Source organism: Equus asinus, chromosome 16, assembly GCF_041296235.1.
Source record: "Equus asinus isolate D_3611 breed Donkey chromosome 16, EquAss-T2T_v2, whole genome shotgun sequence".
Taxonomy (NCBI): Eukaryota; Metazoa; Chordata; class Mammalia; order Perissodactyla; family Equidae; genus Equus; species Equus asinus.
The window spans coordinates 40,830,673-40,853,652 of NC_091805.1; the positions used below are offsets into that span (position 1 = coordinate 40,830,673).

Consider the following 22,980-nt stretch of genomic DNA (forward strand, 5'->3'; position numbering starts at 1 on the left):
TCCACAGAAACAGAAAGCAATTAGTGGCGTCCAGGGCCTGGGGAGAAGGCAGGGAAATGGCGAGTGATTGCTAACGGGTATGAAAGTATTCTAAAATTAGATTGTGGGAACAGTTACAAATTAGATTACGGTGATAGTTGTGAATATATTAAAAAACATTGAATTGTACACTTTAAATGAGTGAATTTTATGGTATGTGAAATACATATCAACAAAGCTGTCTTAATATTCTAGGAAGTTTTTAAAAAAGAAACATTTGCTAATCCAAGTTGTTTTTGTACTATTTTATTTCATTATTCTAAAAATCAACTGCTGATAAAAATCAAATTAATCCAGTTTTATTTTACATTCTCCATATCCAGAGCTGCCCGCTGTCTTTGGCCATCCCACAGCACAGCTGCCAGTGCTGCTAGCTGCCCCTGCCAGCCCATGATGCTCATTTTCTTCATCCTCTCACTGATTTATCCAAGAAATCACTTGCCTGCAATGCTCTAGGTCCTGATGAGATGGTGTTGAACGGCAGACAAGGTCCCTGGCCATGCGGAGCTTTAACTTCAGTAAAAGAGGGGTGACGAGAGGTAAAGAGCATGTCAAACAACCCCTTGGAATCCAGGGGGACCAACAGTGTAGAGAACATGCTCTGGAAAGATTTTAGCATGAAAATATTCAGTAAATCCGTGAGTTGGATTTTGGTCATCCACTGCTGTCTTCTGCTATGGACTGATGTTTGTGTTTTCCCAAAATTCAGGTTGAAACCCTAATTCTCAGTGTGATAGTGTTTGGACATGAGGCCTTCAGGAGGTAATTAGGTCACGAGGATGGAGCCCTCATGAATGGGATTAGTGTCCTTATAAGAAGAGACACGAGAGAAGGCTTGCTCACTCTCTCTCTGCTCTCTGCCATGTGAGAACACCGTAAGAAGACAGCTATCTGCAAGCCGGGAAGAGAGTCCTCGCTAAAAGCTGAGCTTGCTGGCACCCTGATCGCAGACTTCCAGCTTCCAGAACTGTGAGAAATTGCTGCTGTTTAAGCCACCCATCCTGTGGCAATTTGTTAAGCAGCCTAAGCTGACTAAGACATCCTCCCAGTGCAATATGGAGTTGAAAGGGATGGAAACCAAGAGCTGAGCAGAGTCGATAGAAGAAAACAGCATATGAGCTCAGTGTAGAAGCCCAGAGGAAGGTGCAGGAGTGAGCAAAGATCAGTTCCCAGATCACTGTGAGCCTCCTCGAAAATGGGAACCAGGGTTTCGAACTGGGTGAAAACAGTCAAGGGAATGAGAGACAGGAAAGCCAAGGTATCTGACAAAGTTTTCCCAGAAGTCCTTTTAGGCCCATGAGTGTCCTACTCCCAGCATCAGTTTCCTCATCTTCAAAATAGGTATAATAATAACCACCTTGTTAGGAAGATTAAATAAAGCAAACTTCCATAGCTATCAGAATTATATGCAAAAAACACGTTAAAAAATACGGTACATTTTAGTTTATTTTAAAAATGTTCTATTATATATTATATGTTAACTATAATAAAGTATAATTCAGCTATTTAATAATGAAGCCAATAGCTTCAACTTTTTTCCCCAAAAATGTGCAAGTAGGCTGCCATTTTTTACCTTCATTTCCCATCTCCTGGTAAAGGTTATATTCAATTGCTTTTCAAAGTATTGATTATCATCTCTGTATGCTTACTGAGATGTAAGTATGCTGTCATGATCATGTAATGATCTATTATATAATACTGTGGTATACAATAGTATGATTTGCTATATGTATGAGAAACTAAATAAAGCAAAGCTGACAGACTCTGCCTCATCCAGGTGGGACCTCATAGCCCCGAGAGAACTATGAGGACCACAGGAATTCAGGGATCCTTCACCAACCACAGACATTGTTCTAAGCCAGGGACAAATCCTGTACTTTCAAGAAGTAGAGAGCCAGCAGGGGATGCTGCTTTAGATGAGTGGTCAGGGAAAGGGCTGAGTGGCAATATTCGAGTTGAGATCTGAATGCTCAAAGTCAGTGTTGTGATTAGAAGGGAAAAGCCTTCCAGGCAGAGGGAACGCAGTGTAAAGACCTGAGGCTGACATGAACTTGGGTGTGGGGGACAGCAAAACTGCCTGTGTGGCTGGAGCACAGTGTGGTAACAGAAGAGACCAGAGAAGTAGCCAGGGGTCAGAATTTAATCTAAAGACCAAGGGTCGGTTCACTCCAGACAGGCAGACTCTACGGGTAGAGTTGTAGGTGTGTTGGTAGATCTGGTGGTGGAAATGTGGAGAATCTTCTATCATAAACAAAGTGGCCTGGCGAGAGTGAGAAGAGCAAAGAGAGGGAGGACTGAGGGGATGAGAGGTGAGCAGAGGGTTGTCTCAGGGACCAGAGAGTGGTCTCACAGATCACGTGACCAATTTCATGTCTCCCCCAGAGGTCTATAACTCCACCTTGTTCATCATTTAGTCTGGAGCTTGAGATAAGCACATTTATTTTCCTTTTAACTCTAAGGTCCCTTCAATTTGAGGGGAGCCTTAAGCTACGTAAATATACTTTCTTCCCCAGTTGATAGAACCTTGCAATCTTTCATATTCTTTTGATGATACAATTCTTATCAATATTTAAAATGATATTCCACTGCACTTTACATGCCTCAAGTGGCTCTGTCTTACTGTTAAAACTCACAAGGTCATTTTACCAACAAGTAAAAAGGGCAAAGAAGTCAGTGTATACAAGTTGAGAGGCACATAGAACAGTGGTTGAGGGCACAGATTCTGGAACCTGGCTGCCTGGATGCGGATCCAGCTTTGCCTTTTACTGGTTATATGACTTTGGGCAGGTTATTTAACACCTCTCTGCCTCAATTTTCTCATCTGAAAAATGGGGTTGCTGTGAGGACATGAATGAGTCTCCACCACCTTTGAGCACCACTCCAAGCCTTTTGGACCCTCTCCTTGCTCCAGCTACCTCTCCAGTGACCAGTTCCCTTCAGGCTTGACCAGCTTCATCTAGGAGCAACTTGACAGCACCTCACTTCTGGTGCTCCTTGCATACATATTGCCTCCTGCCCCAGAGCTTCTCTGATGACACGGTGTAGGGACTCCTATGTGCACAATCTAGAAGTGCAGGGGAATTAAAGCCATGAGCCCACCTTTGGTCTGTGAGGAATAGGAATCATGGGAAAATGCCCTCCTTCCCTGGGCAGACAGTTCTGAGAAGCATTTTATAAGGCTTCCTGCTGAGCACCAGTTGCCCATGGTGGTAACCTACTCAATAAGGCACCCTTGTATTGACTTTCCCTCCTTCTGTATTTCACTGGCGTTTGTCCCTCACTCCTGCTCCCTGGGATCATTTCCCAAATCAACTACCTTTATGAATGTCTTTGGCTCAGGTTCAGATTTGGGAGAACCCAAGTGAAAACCACAGGAAAATTTCTTAGCACAGTGCCTGGCACATGGTAAGCCCTACATAAGGGTTAGCTATTCTTACTTTGCAAGGGAGTAGTTACCAGATGGGCCATGACACTTAAGCTGGGTTAGGTGGAAAGTGAGGAAATGGTAGAGATGCTGGAAAGTGAAAAAGTAGTGGGTCGAGTGGATTGGAGGTTGCATAAGGTATTGGGGAATGAGAAGGGGTAATGGAGTAAGACTCTCGAAATCAATATTTCAAGGTGGTACAGTTATTGATGGTAGAATATGACCATGAAAATTGGTGCCTGGGGTGAGATGAAAGAAAAGATCCTTTGAAGCAAGGAAGTCAGTGGCTGAGAGGCCACATATTTATCTACATATGAATTAGCTATTACTGCAATAGTACTGTATAATAAACCGCCTCAAAACTCAATGATGTACACCACCACTGAGCACTAGTGTCATGGTCACAGGCCAGCACATCAGTTGGCTAACCTGGGCTGGGCCCAGGTGGGTAGTGTGCTGGGTTTGGTTCAGGTCTGCTGCATGTGTGTTAGTTCTGGGGCCAGGCTGAAGGGGCACTAGCAGCTTGGGACATGTTCATCTCGTGCAGATCACCATGGCCAGAGCCAAGCCAAATCCCTCAGGCGTATCCACCATGTCCTCTAAGATTACACTGGCAAAGATGGGTCACGTGGTGCCAAACCCAACACCAATCGTTCAGGGAAGAGAGTGAATATTTGCTGAGTGACAATCCAAACTATCGCAACATAGATGCTGCAGTCGCCAACAATGCGACTTGAGTAGCGGTGAAGAGGAGGACAGGGAACCAGGGGCCATGGTTGTCCAAGTATACGCAGGACTTATGGGGCAATTAAGCACAACTCTGCTTCCCACACAGCCCATTTGAACACATTTTGTGGAGCTAGATTTTTCCCTGCCTCTTTATGAAATCTAGGCACAAATTTCTCAGTTACTGTTAGATAATCGTCTTCTATTTGCTTTAAATTGCAGAAAGTTTGATTTTTAGTCATTAATATGTCTAATTCTGTGTAATAGTCAAAACTCCAAATTTCATTCAAAATTCAAGTTTTCCTCCTTCCCAATTTGGACCTGCTTAAGGTGGGAAGCCTGCAGTGGGAAAAGGGACGTGGGGGGCTTCCTTAGTTCTCCGCCTCCCCTTCCCACTCAGATGCTCCCGGCTCATGCAGGACTGAAGTGGTGACAAGGGGAGAGTGAGGAGATGTGGAGGCAAGCAAGGCCTCAGTCGACTGGCCCCGCTGAAGTTGGCATTGTCTTCCTCTGACCATGATGAATGTTTACAACTGACTGGTATTGACAGATGTTCAAAGTTGCCTCTTTCGGGAACACGCTAGTGGTTTCTTCAGAGACATCCCCTCCTTCTCTTATTTCCTGGGATTTCTCACTGTCAGTGCCTTTATGGCAAGCTGTTCCTTCTCCAGCAGTTGCCTACAAGGCCCCTCTGAGCATCCGGTTTTACTCCATGCTGACTTGCTCTGTTGGGGTCCTGTTGCCTTGCACATTTAGTTTCTTGGTCATAGATCTGACAGCAGCCTCCGTGCCCCCAGAGGCTCCAGGGAACACAGGTCAAGCTCTCTCAGTGGTTTCCTTGAAGCTCTTCTCTCTAGGCTCAAAGAGAAGGGAATCGCTCTCACCCTTACTTCATGGGGAGATTGGAACCCGCAGCACACTAACTATTCCCTCCAAAAACGTTCTCCCTTTAATCTCCTACTCCTTTCTCGGAGCTGGATGGTCACCTGAGGGTTGCAAACCTGGTTCTCAATCCTCCTTGGTATATCCTGCTTGGGTGATCTAGCACCTTGCTTTGGTATGTGGAGCAATTGCATGCACTATTTGGAGCCTCAGTGTAAAGAGCTTCATTTTAATGTCCTGCTGCTCATGAACATAGAAGAGTAACTGAGAAGTCACACAGGTGGATGCAGAGTGGCAGAGTGTGGGCAGACCAGATTTTCACTCTGCAGAAGCAGGTCCCCAGAAGAGAACTGATTCTCCCCTTGGGAATCCTTTCCCTAGATGCCCGGTCATTGGATTCCTGCAGGAGCAATCAGAAAAGAACTAGATGGGGCTACAACCTAACTGTCCATAGAAGAAATTGCAGAAGGAACATTTGTCATTTTCCAGGAAAAGATTCGCTGAGATTTGAGCTGCAGGAAGTCAGAGGAGGAACTATAATGAAAGCTCTGCATTGTGAGGTAGTAAAGACAAGGACTCTGCTGGCCACCAGGAAGAGAAGAGGAAACTCGGAGGCTGTGCAATTTATGTATAGGATACCAGAAACCTGGACCCCACGCGAAGGGAAAATCAGGGCCAGCACATGGGAAAAATGTAGAATAAGAGAAGTCAGTTCTCAGGGCCACCCACCTCCTCTTCCTGAAGTCAACCCTCCCTTGTGCCCCTGCACTCAGGGAGCTCTTCCTTTCTGGAAAGTAAGTCTCTTCCAAGAAGTCAGGTGATAACCCTAAATGTTCCACTCCATGCAAAGCCACTCCACTGACAAAGTCAAAGCTGGATCAAAGCATCAAAGGGATTTAAGGAAAGTCAAGACATGGTCACGTTTACATTTTCAAAGGATTATTCTGGCCCTAGTGTGGAGGAATTTGGGAATCAGTGAGAGGTGGAGAAAAAGACTTCATAATTCAGACCATGTGTAAGTTCAGTTCTATGTGCTTTAGGAGCAAATATATGATGATATTTACAAAGTGATTGCAAAACAAGACAAATCCATGGAATACTTGAATTTTAAATCATTCAGATTACACTTGCATGAACAGGTTTGCTGTCCCGTTTGTCTTAAACCCTTAGTACCTGGTACAGTGCCTGACCCATGGTAGCTACTGAAGGATGTTTGTGAAATTGAACTGAATTGAACACATGGAATGATCAGGATACAGTTAAAAAGTAAAAGCTCAAGGTGGTGTTTCTTAAAATGGTCCTCTGATGAATTGCTGTCTGCTCTTTTCTGATAGTGGGTTATTGTTTAGGTAGTTTCCCCTTTTGCCTTGGCTGCCAGGGGGCTAAGAGTTAACGAATTATTTTAGCCCTTGGGTTCGGTATATTTGCTTCCTTCTCTGTTTGAAGGGTCCCAGTAGTTCTTCCTGGCTTATTAACCTTATAATGTTGCTTTATATAATTTTGGAAAGGAGGCAAGCTACAAATAAATTAAGTCATGGCTCTCCCTATGTTCTTTGCTGCAGGAGGAGGATGAACATCAAAGTCTGATGGATGGCTGATTTCTGGAATTGTGGTGGCCGCTTTAAGACAAGGGCAGGGCAACAGAGACAGGGGCTGTTTTATTTCTGGGAGACTTATCTGATCTCTGCTGGAAATCTGTCCCTTCTGATCTCAGCTATGGGTATCCTGAGCAATTGGAAAATGGTTCTCCTGTCAGGGAAACTCAAAGGCAGAGGAACCACAGGAAGACAGACAGAACCTGACTAAGTAACGCAAGGCTGCCAGGGTGAACACTGGCTGCCCTAGGATAAAGGAGAGAGAGAGAACAGGGAGAAGAACAACAGCGGGAGGAGCAGCAGAGTGGCACCGGCCTTTGAAGGGGAAGCAGGTGGGAGAGGAGCAAAAGGAGGGAGGGCCTGGCCTGGTGGCATGGTGGTTAAGTTCACATGCTCTGCTTCAGTGGCTCAGGGTTTGTGGGTGCAGATCCCAGGTGCAGACCTACATACCGCTCATCAAGCCATGCTGTGGTCATGACTCACATACGAAAAATAGAGGAAGATTGGCACAGATGTTAGCTCAGGGCCAATCTTCCTCACACACACACACACAAAACAAAGAAGGAGGGGAGAAGGGGAAGGGTGGGGAGGGGGAGAAAGAATGAACATTTATCAAGTATCATTAATTCATTGAATAAATATTTGAATAAATATTAATTCATTGAATAAATATTTGATAATGTCTTCTTTGTGCCAGGAACTGAGGCTACGAAGATGAACAAGACAGAAAAGTTTTCTGCTTTCATGCAGTCTACATTTTAACTGTGGTAGGGGGAAGACTTTTAATAAGTTATTACACTTGTGATGAGTTTTAGGAGGGGGAGAATCTGTTACATTTTTAGCGACTGGAGAGTGACCTAATCTACTTCAGTGAGTTGAGGAAGAGATATTTGAGTAAGAGCAAAGGCTGATGAGGAATTCGTTGGTGGAAGAGTGGGAGAGTATGTTCCAGTCAGAGAACAGCGTGTACCCGGCAGAGTGAGAAGACTCGTGGGAGGGGCAGGTGGGGAGGAGGCAGGAAGCCCCAGGGGCCTGACAGGTCAGAGTGAGGATGTACAACATTACCCTACAAGCAATGGGAGGGCAGCAAAGGGATTAAGCAAAGTAATGACATGGTCCAATTTACACTGTCAAAGGACCACTCTGGCCCTGGTGTGGAGAATGACCTGAAGTGGCCTGGCTGGAAGCAGCGACATCAGTAAGAAGACGCTGCTTTTTAAGCCTAGTGGGTCAGAAGAGGTTGGTGGCAGAGAGGCTGAAGAGAGGTGGTCCAATTCAAGATAGACTGGATAAGGATTGGTTACTGATTGATTGCAGGTGAGGGATGAGTCAAGAACGCTTCTGAGATTTCTATCTTAAGCCTCAGGGCAAAGAAGAGTGAGGTCATTTTCCTAGAAAGAGAACCCTAGCAAAGAAGGAGGTTAGGGGTGAAGGGGCCCGGGAAGATCACAAGTTCGATTTCATACAAGCTGAGTTTGAGGAGCCTGCGGAACAGTCAAGGGGACACACGGAATACAAAGTTGGATGTATGGATTTGTATCTCAAAGGAGAGTCTGGGCTGGAGGTATAATATGGAGAGCTGTTGGACCACAGGAAATAAATTACTTAGGGCTGAATAAATTCTCCTAGGGAGTGTGGCTTGAAAAGGGTCTAGGACAAAGCCCTGAGAAACTCCGACGTTTAGTGGTGCGGGAAAGATGGCAAAGGATACTGACAAGTAGTTGCCAGAAAGTTTTCAGTTGGTGTTTGGTCAGGAAAACAGACGTAGGAAGGTATAGATACAGGCAGTTGGGTGCTCACAAATCTATCAGAAGATATGGAGTGCAGGGAACAGGGAACACTGCTCTCAGATTTACGGCTATCTTTCAGAACATTAAGAAATTATAAGAAATTGCAAATACTCTTGAGTTGATCACGTGGACCTGCTGCATGGAGGTGGTGATTTGCAAGAGAGTGTTGGAGGCAGCTATAAACCTCCCTTGTGCCTGCCATTGTTGGAGGAATAATAACTTCTGTTTCTCTTCTGCCTTTCAAATCTCACAAACACCTTGGCAGCACCCAAGGCCAAACCCCGCTGGCAAGGGATTCTGGGAAATTGAGTTGCCCAGACTTCCAGCCCCTGCAGTACAGGAGGGAGCAGAAAAAGGAGTGGGGTTGGATGCTGGATGCCAAGGAGAAGTCAAAATAACAGCAGCAGCAGCAACACGAATAGCAATAACAATAACAGTCTCCAGCCTAGGCAGGAAAATGCAGTGTCCCTACCGCTCAGGAAAGAGTGTTTCAAAGAGGGAACTTTGTTTCTCTGGCCCTTCTCAATGTTTCACAAGTATCCGGTCTCCTGCGTTAAACTCCTACTGCTTGTAATACCCAAAGTGATTTCTGTTTTCCTGACGAAAGTTACCTCTCTCGCAACTACGTCTCCTTTGCAATTCTCCGTCCTCTCCACACACCACAGTCGTTCCTATTTTTCAGAAGAAGAAAGGAAGGATGAGAGAAATTAAACAATTTGCCCAGGATTACAGAGCTAGTAGTAGCCGAATTAACGTTCATCTCAATCCAAACCCCATGCTCTATCACCCTAGTCTTTTGTACACAGAGTGTGGAAAACAAAGACTATAGAAGGAAAAAAAGAGAGAGAGAGAAAAGCGTAAGACACAACCGCATCAGGAAAACAGAAGGTAAGGAAGAAGAGAGCAATCCTTTCTTTTCTCTCCCCACCCCAAACTAGCCTCTTGTTTTCATTCCTCTTTAGTGGCACCGGGATCACCCAGCATTTGTGTACCTAGCTCTCTCCAGTCCCCTCCCTTCTTTCCCTATTGCCCTCATCTCAGTTTAGGTCTTCAACATTTCTCGTCTGAGTGATTGCAACTTCCTTCCTTCTTTCCAGCCTTGTCCCCATCCAAAATCATTCACCTTGATGCCAAAGTGATCTTTCTAAAGCAGAAAATTGACCCCCTGCTATAATCTTTCAAAAGGGTCTCCTCAACTTTTACATGAAGGTAAAATTTCTTAGCACAGCCCAGTTCTGTCCTGACCCACCTCTCTATCTTCATGTCATCCATTTCCCTACACATGTCCTGACTTGCTATTCGTGCACAAGTTGTGATTTTTTTGACTCCAAACATCCAGCGATGCTGTGCTCTCTGCCTCGAATGACCTTCCTTTCCTTGCCATCTGACTCTTACTTCTTCCTTCAGTGCTCTGCCCGGGAAGCTTTTCCTGACTTCTTGGGCTGTGTTGAGTGTCTCTCTTCTCTCCACTGGCACCTTTTGCCAACATCTATTAGAGCACTCACCACAGTGTGTGCTGACTCCTGGGGAGCTTTTCTGTGTTTCCACCAAAATGTGAGCTCTGTAAGGCAAGGAATCACCTATTTCCCAGAAATTGGTATTTTCTATATATTCAATGTTTACGTAGTGGTTGAATGAATGAATGAAGCTGTTTACGAGGACTGTGCAATGTGGAGAGAACATCTGTTGCCAGAGTAACATACTAATGTGAATAAACATACCCTTATGAGATGATGGTCAATTCAGTGAATGAAATCAATGAGGATAACATGACATATAAAAAAGAAGTTGACCAAAGGCCAAGAGCCGAAGAATTAGACTGAAACACAGACTTATTACCCTTGGCCATCAATCAGTTACTAACTTCCAAGAAGAAGGAATTGGCAAAAGCTCAGCTTACATCTACACTCTCTGTTTATGGTAATATAAGAATATAATGAGCTGCATATGTTTGTTTTGATTGCTTAGTAAATCTGTTTATGATTTTGTCCATGTTGTATAAATTGAATTATTGTGAAATAATCCAATTTGTTAAAATTCTAAAGTTTATTCTCTGACTGGGTATTGAAATTAGAAACCAGCGACTCCAGATGCATCGTACCAGTCTTCTAGCGCCTCCATCCGAGGCAGGACCGTACTGTTCTAAAGGCAGCTCCTTGCATCACTACCTAGTAGTTAGAGAGGCAGGTAGGGAGGAGGTAACATTTGTATCTGAATAATAATATCAGCATTTATTGAAGACTTTCTAGATGTCAGACAGTGGGCTAAATCCTTTCCATTCATTATCTGATGAACGCCTCATAGCAGTCCCGTGGGATCTGTGTTACAATGCCATTTTCCTGAGGGGGAAAGAGAGGCTTTGCGGGATTAAGCAAATTTCCTAGTCAGGCCTGTAAGTGGCAGAGGTATGATTCCTAGTCTTTCTGACTCCAAATCCTGTGCTTTCCACCCTTCATTTGCTACACTCTCCTGCCTCTCTGAAATTACTCAGTCAGGGGTCTCTATAATAGGCAGCAGAGATGTTTTAAGAGGAAAAGAAAGCATGAGACAGCGATGTACTGAAGTGGCTTGACTACGACCACAGTAGAGCCTCCTAATGAAAAAAATGTTTGGCCTGGCAACTGATACCCACTCTTGAACATTCAGCTCAAAGGGCCCCTCGGCTGTGGGTGGGGCCTTCCTGAGTCCTCTTACATCAAGCCGATTACTCCCTCATCTGTTCATATTTCTGTGTCTCTATCAGGAGCCTTTTTTTTTTTTTAACCTTATATTGGTATAATCCATGTGCCTGTCTCCTAAATAGGACTGTGAGCTTCTTGAAGAAAGGATGATGCTTCCTTCATCTCCCATCCCCAGCATCTCTCCTGATGCCCCGGACATGCAAACCTAGCAAGGGTTAGTAGAATGATTAAATGAGAGTTATATAAACAATGAAGGCTGTAGCATGATCTGAGATAAGGAAAAAAATGAGAATGCACATCTGCCAGCTTGTGCATACAGGATATGACCTAGACTTCCTCTGCTTAAAAAGAAATGCTTATATTTTGAATCACTGTGGGAACAAAAGGAAGAAAATGGAAGAGACATCGGAAGGGCAGAAGCAGACGTCTTCCTGTTCTTCAGGCTCTCGCTGGGTGACCGGGCTTCTGGCTGTGATTAGATTAGCACCTTCAACCTCGGGACACTGCTGCTACACAGAGGGGCTTGTAGTCACCTTCCAGGCATGAAATAAAAAGTATAGATTCTGAAAACAGGCCTCTAAGCAAAACAACACGCAAGCTCACACAAAATCCAAAACAAACTTAGCACGACTTAAGTTGCAAGCCAATTCATTATTTCCCTGTTTGCTTACTTTCTCTGTAAATACCTCATAGACGGACAACAGAGACATTCTTGGAGCTGAGTGCCTTTTCAGAGCCATACATCACGCCAATTTGGAAAACCCACAGTCACTCAAAATGGTGAACTCTTAAATTAGTCATGACCTAATTCCAAAAAAGAAGGAAAGAGGCCTTCTAGACCCCATGCCTCCCTGGTGTGTACCAGAAAAGCCCTTCTGTCATAGCACTTGGCACAGAGATGGTGCACTTAAACTGTTTAATGTTACAACCACAGCCCCATAGACTAAACTTCGGAGAGAAAAAATGAATGCTAAATACGTGCTGTCAGCTCCGGCACTCAGAGCTGGAAATGAGTCTCTTTCCCACAGAAATAGAAATAAAAGCAAACCACTCAGACAGTCTTGGACTTTGTATGGACTCATGAGCATAGTCTCTCTCTCACATACAACACACACACACAGATACACACACACACACACACTCCACAGCATGATCCCTTAGTAGAGCAGGTCCTAATTAAGGAGAAGGAGTCTTGAAAATCTAGTCAAAGCAGAAAAGAAGGGAATCCCAGTCTCCAGGACTTTGCCATACCCGTTATAAGTTTTATGCTTGAGCTTTTACCAATACTTGCTTTCATCCAGCAAAAAATACAAACGTATGCCATGAGCATTACTTTTGAAGTGTTTTCCTTCCAGTTGAAGAGGAGATAGGACTATGATTTTAAAAATAAATAAATAAGTTAAATCATCTGGTTGTCATCTCATGTAGCAATTGTTCAGTCTTTCAGGGTCTTTGCTGTATTGATCAATAAAAAATATAATTTTCTCAGTAAAGGGTAGTGCCTGGCACAGAGCAGGTATTCAATAAATGTTCATGAATGAATGAATAAACAAATGGATGAGAGAGAATAGTCAACTGTAAGATAAAGATGACAGAGTTCATTAAAATGCAGAATGTTATTATGGTCTTTTATCGACTGGAACACAGACAAGGGAGCCACCTGAACAGGATCATAATTAGAGATCTGTCACAGATTTGCAAGGTTTTATGGGAAATGTTATTTGGCTCTTCCAAGTCTTTCTACAATGTTGGGTATTTATCTCTTTCTCACAAGGATGTTATAATTCATCTTGTTAGTGGTGTGTTTTTTATTTCATTCTGTAGCTTAAAACCATCACAAGCTAAAATTCAGCTCACAGGTTACAGCAATCCTAGAGGGGCCCTCTAGATATCAGCCACTGGCTCAAAGATCACCCTGTGGGCTCAGTCTCTCCAGGTCTCCAGGACCTCCTAGGATCAGTAAGAAAGTCCAGTCCAGTCCAGAGCCCCAGGACTCTCCCTGAAAGTCGAAAGAGTCTCAGAACCATCTGGTCCTTGGGCCAGGAGGGCCGACACTGCACAGTCTCTAATTGCAAGGGTAATTCTAAGGCACTCTCTAGACAAAGCTTTCCCAACTTTCATGAGCATTATCTGGGATTATCTGGGCATCTTGTTACAAGGCAGATTTGGATTTAATAGGTCTAGGATGAGGTCTAAGATTCTGCTTTGCTAATAAACTCTCAGGTGATGATGATGCCACTGGTCCCTGGATGGGCCACCCTGTAGTGACAAGAGTCTGGAGTTTTCTGAAGCCGCGAGAGTGCCTCCTAACAATGCCTCAGGATAGCAGTCATAGAGGTGGCTCGTGTGCTCAGATCAGAGAGACTATTTGGAACAACTTTCTGTCTTAGTAAGAGCTGTCTACATCAGTCTCTGGAGCCAAACAGACATGAACCAGAATCCTGATGCTGCCACACTCAGGAGCCTTGTGACCTTGGGCCAGTTATTCTTTGGGTCTCAGTTTCTCCATCTGTAAAATGGGGATGATAATACCTACTTCACAGAACTGTTATAAAAACTAGCAAACAGGGGCTGGCTGGCCCTGTGGTCGAGTGGTTAAGTTCGCGTGCTCCGCTGCAGGCGGCCCAGTGTTTTCGTTGGTTCGAATCCTGGGCGTGGACAGGGCACAGCTCATCAAACCACGCTGAGGCAGTGTCCCACATGCCACAACTAGAAGGACCCACAACGAAGAATATACAACTATGTACCTGGGGCCTTTGGGGAGAAAAAGGAAAAAATAAAAAAAAATCTTTAAAAAAACCCCAAAAAACTAGCAAACAGACCTAAATTCGAAATCCAACCCTCCTCTTAGCTCTTACTAGCCACAAGATTTTAGGAAAATCACCCAAATTCACCAAGCCTCAGTTTTTTCATTTGAAAAGTGAAAGATATTAACTAACTAACTTGCAAGTTTGTTTTGAAGATGAAGAGAATGCAGTGTTCCCAACATGGGCCACATTCCTGGGGTTTATATTTATTTTAAAATATTATTAAATGTAGGAGTTCAGAGGAAATAAGTCATAAAGCTAAAATATTCAGAGAAAGTTCTTGGAGAAAGCAGAATTGTATCTGAGTGTTGAAAGAATACAAGGATCTACAGAGTGGGTAGAGCATTGCCATTTTATAGGCAAGTCAGAGGAGAGAAAATAATTCTCACCCACTTCACCTGACCAATTCTTAGGCACTTTTCAGGTCTCAGTTTAGACCTCAGGATCTCAGGGGACCTTTCCTCCCTTAGGGCAGGTTACTCTCTGTACTCTACATTGTTAACGGTATTCAGTACTTGCCACCATGATGAGGTAATCGGCCTCCCACACTAGTCTCTAAGGTCCATAATGCTGGGACTTGCTCACTGTTGTATCCTTCCACCTAGAACAATGTTCAAGTATATATTAGCCATTTTGTTAATATTTTTTGCATACCTGAATAAAAGAGAATTCAGAACACAAATGATCAGCTTTCAAAATATGTTTGAAATGAGATGTAATTTATCTATAAATTATCCATAAAATATTGTAATTTCCACTGGTTCAACTCAACAATAGGAATTACTGAGGATACACAGCTGTTCAGACCTTGCAGGACATGGAAGAACACAGGCCTGAATAAAGCACAGGCCTGTGGAGCTCTCAGACCAGGAGGAAGATTAATGCATCAGCAACGGTGGGGGAAGCATTATACGTATGAGACGTTACTGGAGCTCAGATAAAGCAGCATTTTCTTCTTCACGGAAAAGAGTGGGAAAGAAACAGGGAGAGCTGCAAAGAAGAGGACAGTTGAACAGGATCCTGCAAGATGAGCAGGAATTAGCTTAGTGAACATCTGGATGGAAGAGCATTTACTTCATCCTAAGGATGCCTCAAGAGCACAGATTCTGAAACCCAGCGCTGCCACTTAACTATTTGAGGAGCCTTAGGCAAGTTACTTATCCTCTCTGTGCCTCAGTTTCCTCATCTTAAAATGGGATTACAATAGACTATACTTCATTGGGTCTTCCATGAGGATTAAATAAATTAATGTATGTCAAGTGCTTAGAGCAGTGCCTGGAACACCTAGGAAGGGTTATATAAATGTTAGCTGTTGCTGCTATTGTTGTTATTATTATACTTAGTGGTAGCCAAAATTATTTCACCTGCTAATCAAAATTTGGCATTACATATGTAATGGATTCAAGTCTGCCTGTGTGTCTGGGCACACCAGTTGAACACAATGGATCTACGGAGAATAGAGGAGAGATAAGGGCGACCAGAGGCAGACGAATTAGATATTAGCTGACTGCAGACACCCAGGTGAACAATGGTGTCTTCTCATGTCCTGAAAACAGAGCAACCAGCCCACGCCAGGGCTTTGGGGTGTTCTGTTGGGGAGCACTGGGTAGTGCTACTGAGGAGAAAAGAGGCCTGAAACCAGCGGTGCGTATTTAAGTGAGTGCCAATCAAGTGAGGAGTCCTTCTAAGAACGGTTTCTTTTAATGGCTATTTTTTCCTCACAATTGTTAAGGCAGGAAGATGGCTTAACACATCAAAGAAGCATCGTTTATTCTGCATGTGTTGCTCTAGAGTAGTCTCCTCTATCAATATTTCATGAAGCAGACTCCCCAGAATGAGAGCGCAGACTGAAGGTCAGAGAGGGTTAGTTGCTGCAGACATTGGGAGGCGCATCTGAAACCCACTAATGTCACGTTCAGAGGCTGTCTGTACTCCTATGAGACACAGGATACTGTATCCTAGAGCAGAGGTTTAAAGAAAGAATTCTAGAGAGACATCTACTTTACAAACAAAAGGCCTTACAGTTTTTCACATTCATTACATGATCCAGTTCCCCACTCCAATGGTGTTCTGGTATTACTCAGCTCCTGGTTTTTCCTATTTCCACCCGATTAATTGTCAGATGGTTCCTAGTCATAGACAATTTTGTCACATGATAAGCTGGTCCATCATTGCCGCATACTTCCTCCCTCCACTGCAAAATTTCACCAATGTGACATAATAAAATTTTGGGGAGAATCTCAGAATTTATGACAACTTCTATCTCAGTTCTGTTTTCTAAGACTTTTCTGGAATTAAAACAGTGGAAGGCCCACTAGAGGTAAACCAAAGAATGCTCCATTATCTGTCCCAGCCAAGGCGACATCATGAATTCCCGAGAGCCAGGAGCCCCATCCAGTTAACTTCCTTTGTATAGAGTGCCTCATACACACTTCTGTCTTTCATATTATTTGATGATAATTGTAACCCTTGGTTCAGATTTTTTTTAAAAAAAATCTTTATTGGATCTCAACTGCTTGAATAAATACCTCATTTCAGTTTTGCTTGATTAATAAACTAGAGCTGTTCTTCTAGGTGCTCTCCAGGCAAGGAAGTCTTCCCCGGGCAGTTCTCAAAATGTGATTCTGAACTAGCAGCATCAGTGTAACCTGGGAACTTGTTAGATATGCAAATTCTCCATACCCTCCCCAGCCCTACTGAATCAGAAATTCGGGAGGTTGGATCCAGCAATCTGTGTTTTAACAAGCCCCCCAGGGAATTCTGGTAGGTGCTCATGTTTGAGAACCACTGCTCTAGATGTATGAAAATTTCTTTGCAAACAAGTTATATTGAGTCCCAAAAGGCTAATATCAAAGTACCCATTTGGTTGAATCTTCCTCTATATGTCACATTACCTGCTTAAAATCATCTGGTGGCCCCCTATTGCCTACATGATGAATGTAAAATCCTTAGCTTTATCTACAAAGAGCTTTACAAGCTGACCCCTATCCATATTCCTTGGGATAAACAATGAACAATTCAAGAGCAAAGGCTGCATCCTCTTGGTCTTTGTAGTCCCAGAACTGAGCCCAGTGCCTGACCCCATCAGATGTTCAACATGTTTGTTGAAAAACTGCTTGATGCCAATATCACAGTCACAGAAAGAAAATCCAAACACTTATATATTCTACACGAAGACAAATACAATTAAGGTGAAGGGAAGAGTCTATATGATTAAACGCTTGTTAGATGGGGCTGAAAGCCTGTGTGAATGGAGATTTAAAAACAGAAAAAAGCAAGTGCTTCCAAATCACAAAACGTGGTTTTCGATTCCATTTCTTGCAGTTGTTTAACCTTGAGCAAATGAGTCCCTGGGGCTCGAGTTTCCTCCTCTGTAGAATGGGATGGAACCTGCCTTGTATACCTCACTCGTCGTTGTGATGACGTGAATTACTGTACATCGTGAAAGATATTGTTAACATATCGAGTCCTATCCATATGCAGTTTGATCTTCTCATTACTGAATATTCCAACATTAGAATATTCAAACATTAAAGTACGTTAAAGTTTAAAGATTTCAGTCCATCCACTACACATGAGGCGCTGTGATAAGAGAAACGAGGAAAGGAAAAAAGAAGTTCATCAGTCAAAAAACACTGCTTTGAACTTAACCCAGCAAAGGTGCCTCAACCCAGGAAAACTTCCTGTGGACTTTTTCTCTACAGAGTCATCATGGGGTTTTTTTTCTATCTATCTCCATGCTCCCACCCTTCAAATATCCTCTAGCTTCTGATTTCTGAATGTGAAAGCAAAAAGAAGGGCTTATGCTGTGGTTTCCTTTCCCACCTCCCTTCTACATACTTTCTATTCTCATTCTCCACCTCTAGGAAGGCAGGGGCAGCCTGCCAATCAGGTTTATCATCGTTCTCCCAAGAGCCTCCTGTAATACAGTAATGCCAGGCTTCAGATTGCCTGCGGTCCGGTTATCAGGCTACTTTCAACCCCAGGCTTTTTGGCAGATATAAGGCAGCTGGCAGTGCTGGGCCAGGTCTTTAACTCCCAGCCTGTTCTGCCAAATACACTTGATGCTTAAGGCAAGAGCAGAGGAATTTGAAATTGACTCTGGCTCTGGAAATTCTGTTTAAGGGATGTCAGCAGTTTAGAAAATGTAGTTATTTTTTAAATTAAGTTTACTGCCTTTTTTGTGCTGATCTGTAATCTCCTCTCTTTTTGGCAATATTTTCAGCCTATTTTGACGGCCCAGTTCAGACTCCATGAATTATGTGATGGGATGACTTCTCTGCTTTTCACCTTTTAAGATGCTTCGAGGAAATTCTGTCTCCCCAAACACTTGTGTGCTACATGGGAAGTCATTTTTACTCTGAAGAAAGTTGTAAGATCAAACACGGCCTTTACTGTGCTGACAATCAACACAGATATGGGCCAGGCAGGTTTGACCTCCTGCAATGGGGATGGTGAGCAAACAGCCTAAGCAAAACTGAGAGGAAATGAAGCAAAAAGAGGAAACAGAAAGGTGAGAAAATAGAAGGGTGGGGGGCCGACAGGCAATTCATCAGGCCACCAAAAAACCAAGGTGTTAAGTGGCCAAAGTGAAAGGGCTCAAATGCACCGATAGAGAATACATGGGCTATTCTCTCCAGGAAGGGATGAGAGCTAAGAAAGAGAATAACTTGTTAGGGGAAGTTTCTAGACTGAGTTAGAGTCTATGAAATTGACTGAGGCTTGAATATCTATAAGATCAATTTCAACCTGGACCCAAGACCCTTATAAAATTTATGCCTCTTCCCTAACGAGAATGGGTTCACAGAGACCACACCTCCTCCAAGTCCCAGCCATCCCTCGTGTAGCTATCTCTGGACTCAGCCACCACTTCATTTCCATGGATCCCAACTGCTCCTGCACCACCAGTGAATCCTGCATGTGTGCCCGCTCCTGCAAATGCAAATAGTGCAGATGCACCTCCTGCAAGAAGAGCTGCAGCTCCTGCTGCCCCGTGGGCTGTGCCAAGTGTGCCCAGGGCTGTGTTTGCAAAGGGTATCGGACAAGTGCAGCTGCTGTGCCTGATGTCTGGGTGAGTCTGCTCCCCATGTAAAGAGAGCAAGCTGTACAAATCTGCATTTTTTTCATACAATGCTGACTCAATTGCTACATTTCCTTTTCTATGAAATACATGAATGACAATAAAAGTTATTGACTTAAAAAAAAAGAATGGATTAAAAGAGCTTAGGATAGATGTAAAAATAAGAAGAAAATAGCAGTCTTAGAAGAGCCAATTGGCTTATTAACTTACACTCCCTAAAATAAATAACGTAAGATACTGTAACCATATCCCTCTATGTAGTCTCTCCCATGTGCTTTCTCCACTCTACCATTGTTTTGACCCTCTAATAGGCCGATGATGGATGTGTTCTGTTGCAGAGGACACTGAGATCTCTAAAACAAGTCGGGGAAGCCCCACTTTCCACTGGATGGTAACAGCAAAGATATACACCAATCCCACTTGTCAGTTGGTGTTCCCCAGACCCTAATAACTAGACAAGATTGATTCAGTTCCCCATTTCACTAGTTGGGAAGTTTCCATGGCCTCTGTAACATTTCTGAGTTCCCAGGGGGGCAAGGGATTGAACCTCTTGTAGTCACTTCCAGCTCTGAGCTCCCACTCACACTGACATGCTCATTTTAAGGATCATCATAGATCATTTCACCATGTGAATTATGTGACCTCAATTCCTCATCATATTGACCCAGATATTGAATTTAACGCCTTTCCTTACTTCTCATCACCCCCAATCAACAAACCTACAAAATAAATAAAACCATCCCAGAGGAATTTGTGAGAATAGAAGACTTTATCAAAGATCAGGGCAACGGCAGGACATACAGGACAGACATGCAAGTTAAAATTTCATGACTGATGTCTCTATTCCTAGAAGTCTCTTGGCCACTTCTCAAACTTGGACTCCAATCTTCCACCACATTACCTCACTCTCTTCTCTATTTTCTTTCAATCCCACTCCAAAAATTCTGTTCATTTCTAATGCAGAAAAGGTCAGTTACGTCTTTTGTTTCTCTGGCTCTTACTAGTCCATGTTGTTAGGGGCTCATCTTCTACCACAAGAAGCAAGTGTTGCCTTGTTATACGGAAGCTTAGATCTGCTGCATAGGCTATTCTACAGCCCCAGTGAAAATGTCATTTCAAAGTTTATTGACAAACTATTTATTTAGTGCCTCCTATGTGCCACAAGTTTAAAGGCACTAAGATGTTCATATAACATTTTTAATAATGCAAAACTGGCAAAACTGAAATTTCCAACCAGAGGGGAATGGGTGAATTCATTATGATTTAGTTACTCACTCAAGTAGTGTAGTCAGTAGGGATAACAAAATTTAACTCACATTGTAATTTGTATGTCCAAAAAGCTATAATTGCTTTATTTAACCTCTAACTCCTCTAGTCTTACTGCAGTGATTAGTAGGGGAAAGACTAACTCACTGTCCAATCTGATTTAAAGCTTAATCTGCATTGATAATTTAGGTAGTATCCAGTCTCCTTGGAAAAAGAGTTACATCTCTCACATAGTTCTGCTTCCCTTGCATTTCTCATTAAGATGGCATCTGGGTATATGGCGGCATCCTACACATCCTTTTGATAGCAGTAATGAGGAGGTACCCTTAAGCATGGCCTTGGCTTCCTCCTCTGGTCTCTGAAGCTGACCCAAGACTGCTCTGCATCTTGCTGACATTTATTGATGCAGATTGATGCTCGTTTAGGTCAATCCCACCTTGGCTTGGCCAAGCTTCTGAGTTCTCTGTGGCTGAATAGGCCCTACCTCAGCTTCTGATGGCTGAACACCGTAAGAAGTTGTCATAGACCCTGGCCTACAGTCCACCCCCAGGCTTCGCTGCTGGGTTACTTTGTTCTACCACAACAAAGCATTACAGGCTCACTGGCTTTCAACTCAGTATGGACACTGAGAATGTCCATCTGGGAATGGAGAGGTGTTCCAGAAAGTGCCAACTAGACCCTTCTCCCCTCCAGTTTGACCACACAGCTCCTCTTCTTAATCATCCAGAGCTGCCTTACTATGCACAGAAGTCTCCCCCCAAGATCCCAAACATAAGTGGCAGGAATAAGGGTGGAACATTCCTGGAGGTTCTTCGCTCCCTCTAGTTATAAAACATGCAGCAATGTGGGACCTACATTTAATCTTTTCATTTCTCTCCCTTCCCCTCTCCTCTCTGTCCCACCTTCCTCCGAGACAGGAAAAGAGTGAGCTTTTATTTTGATTCCTCTTGTCATAAATATACCCCTGCATATACTGAGCAGCAAGCCTCCTGCTTTGCTGTTGAGGACAGGAAGAGCATCTTCTCCACAGTACGGGAGAACTCCACAGTCTGGGTCATCCTGGCTTGGTTGCAATGTGCAAGAGAGGGCATCGGCCCAAGGAATAGCAAGTCTTCTCTTCTGCAGTGTAATTCTATTTGCTTGTCAGAAACTAAACAGCACCTCAGTCTTACTCTGGACATGACTCCCATGCCAAACAGGATGATATCTTGGCCAAGGTGAAAAGATGAAGTACGCAGAAAGACAAAAGAGAAGCCTATGTTAATAATTAAAATTTTATCTCTCTTATAGAGTAACCATTTAAAAATAAGCTTATGAATTTCTTAATAATATAGAAAATGCATATATTAGAATGCTATTAGAAAGAAAGCAAGATAAAAAGTTATGGGAAAAATAAAATCACAACTACATTAAAATGTATACACAGGAAAGGTTGAAAGATACCAATATGTTAACAGTGGTGGTCTCTGAGCAGCCAGACTATGATTCTTAACTTCTCTATTTTCTCGATTTTTCAAAAATTTTATAAGGAGGATATATTGCTGCTGTGATGAGAACAAATTTAAATTTTTTTACTTGTAAATAAAAGGCTTTTAAATAGTAAGTTTAAACAAATATTTTTCCTGCAATTTATTCACTCATTCAACAAACATTTATTGAACATCTGCCATATTCCAGCTACTATTCTAAGCGCTGTGGATTATGGGTTCAAAGAAGAGAGAGTCCCTGCTCTTGTGGAGTTTTACATTCTAAGAGGAAAAGGGGAGGATGATGGCGATGCCAAAATTAGACCAGTCCAAGGTTAAATGAATCATGGAACATCAACAAAGGGACTGTTATGCAGAGAGTAGTGTATACTATAGTATACTGTATTTTTTTGTTAGAGCCGTCAATTCGATTCCAACTCCTAGGGACCCTGTGGACAGCAGAGGGGAACCTGCCCGCTCTTTTTGCACCATCCCCACACCTTCCGGTGCTGTATCAGACACGCTCCACTAGTAGTCATAGGGTTTCCATGGCCAGAAGAGAGTGGTCAGGTCCTTCTTCCTAGTCTGTCTTAGTCTGGAAGCTCTACTGAAACCTGTCCACCATGGGTAACCCTGCTGGTATTTGAAATACTGGTGGCAAAGCTTTCAGCATCACAGCCATATGCAGCCACCACAGTATGACAACCAAAAGATGGGTGGTGTGGTTCCCTGACTGGAACGGACCCCAGGTGGCAGCCATGAGAGCACTAAATCTTAACCACTAGACCACCAGGGCTGGCTATAGTATACTGTATACTTTATAATATAAGACACTATATTATAATACATATAATTATATTACATATAATATAATTAAGCAATGATACAAAGAAATTTTCAAAATATAGTCTTTAGAACAGTGTACATAGCACGTTGCACACATGCATACTTGTTTAGGTGTATCTCTTTCTGGAGGAACATTAGAAGCTGTTAACAATGGTTGCCTTGGGGAGGGGTCTCTTGGGAATTAGAGGACCGAGGTAAGAGGCGGATTTACTTGGTATGTTTGAATTATTTAATAGGTACTTATATTGCCTATTTTTAAAAAAGAATAATTTAACCTACGTTTTAGAAAATCCTCTCTGTCTATATGAACCAAGCAGTTTGTTCCATCTCTTTGGAACATTTAAAGATAATTTTGACTATCGTATCACTCAGTTCTAT

General features: G+C 43.1%; 1 pseudogene; it reads left to right on the forward strand.

Annotated features, from left to right (window-relative positions):
- The first annotated feature begins 18,823 nt into the window (after positions 1 to 18,823).
- Positions 18,824 to 19,008, forward strand: LOC106827358 (metallothionein-2 pseudogene; annotated as a pseudogene).
- The last annotated feature ends 3,972 nt before the right edge of the window (positions 19,009 to 22,980 follow it).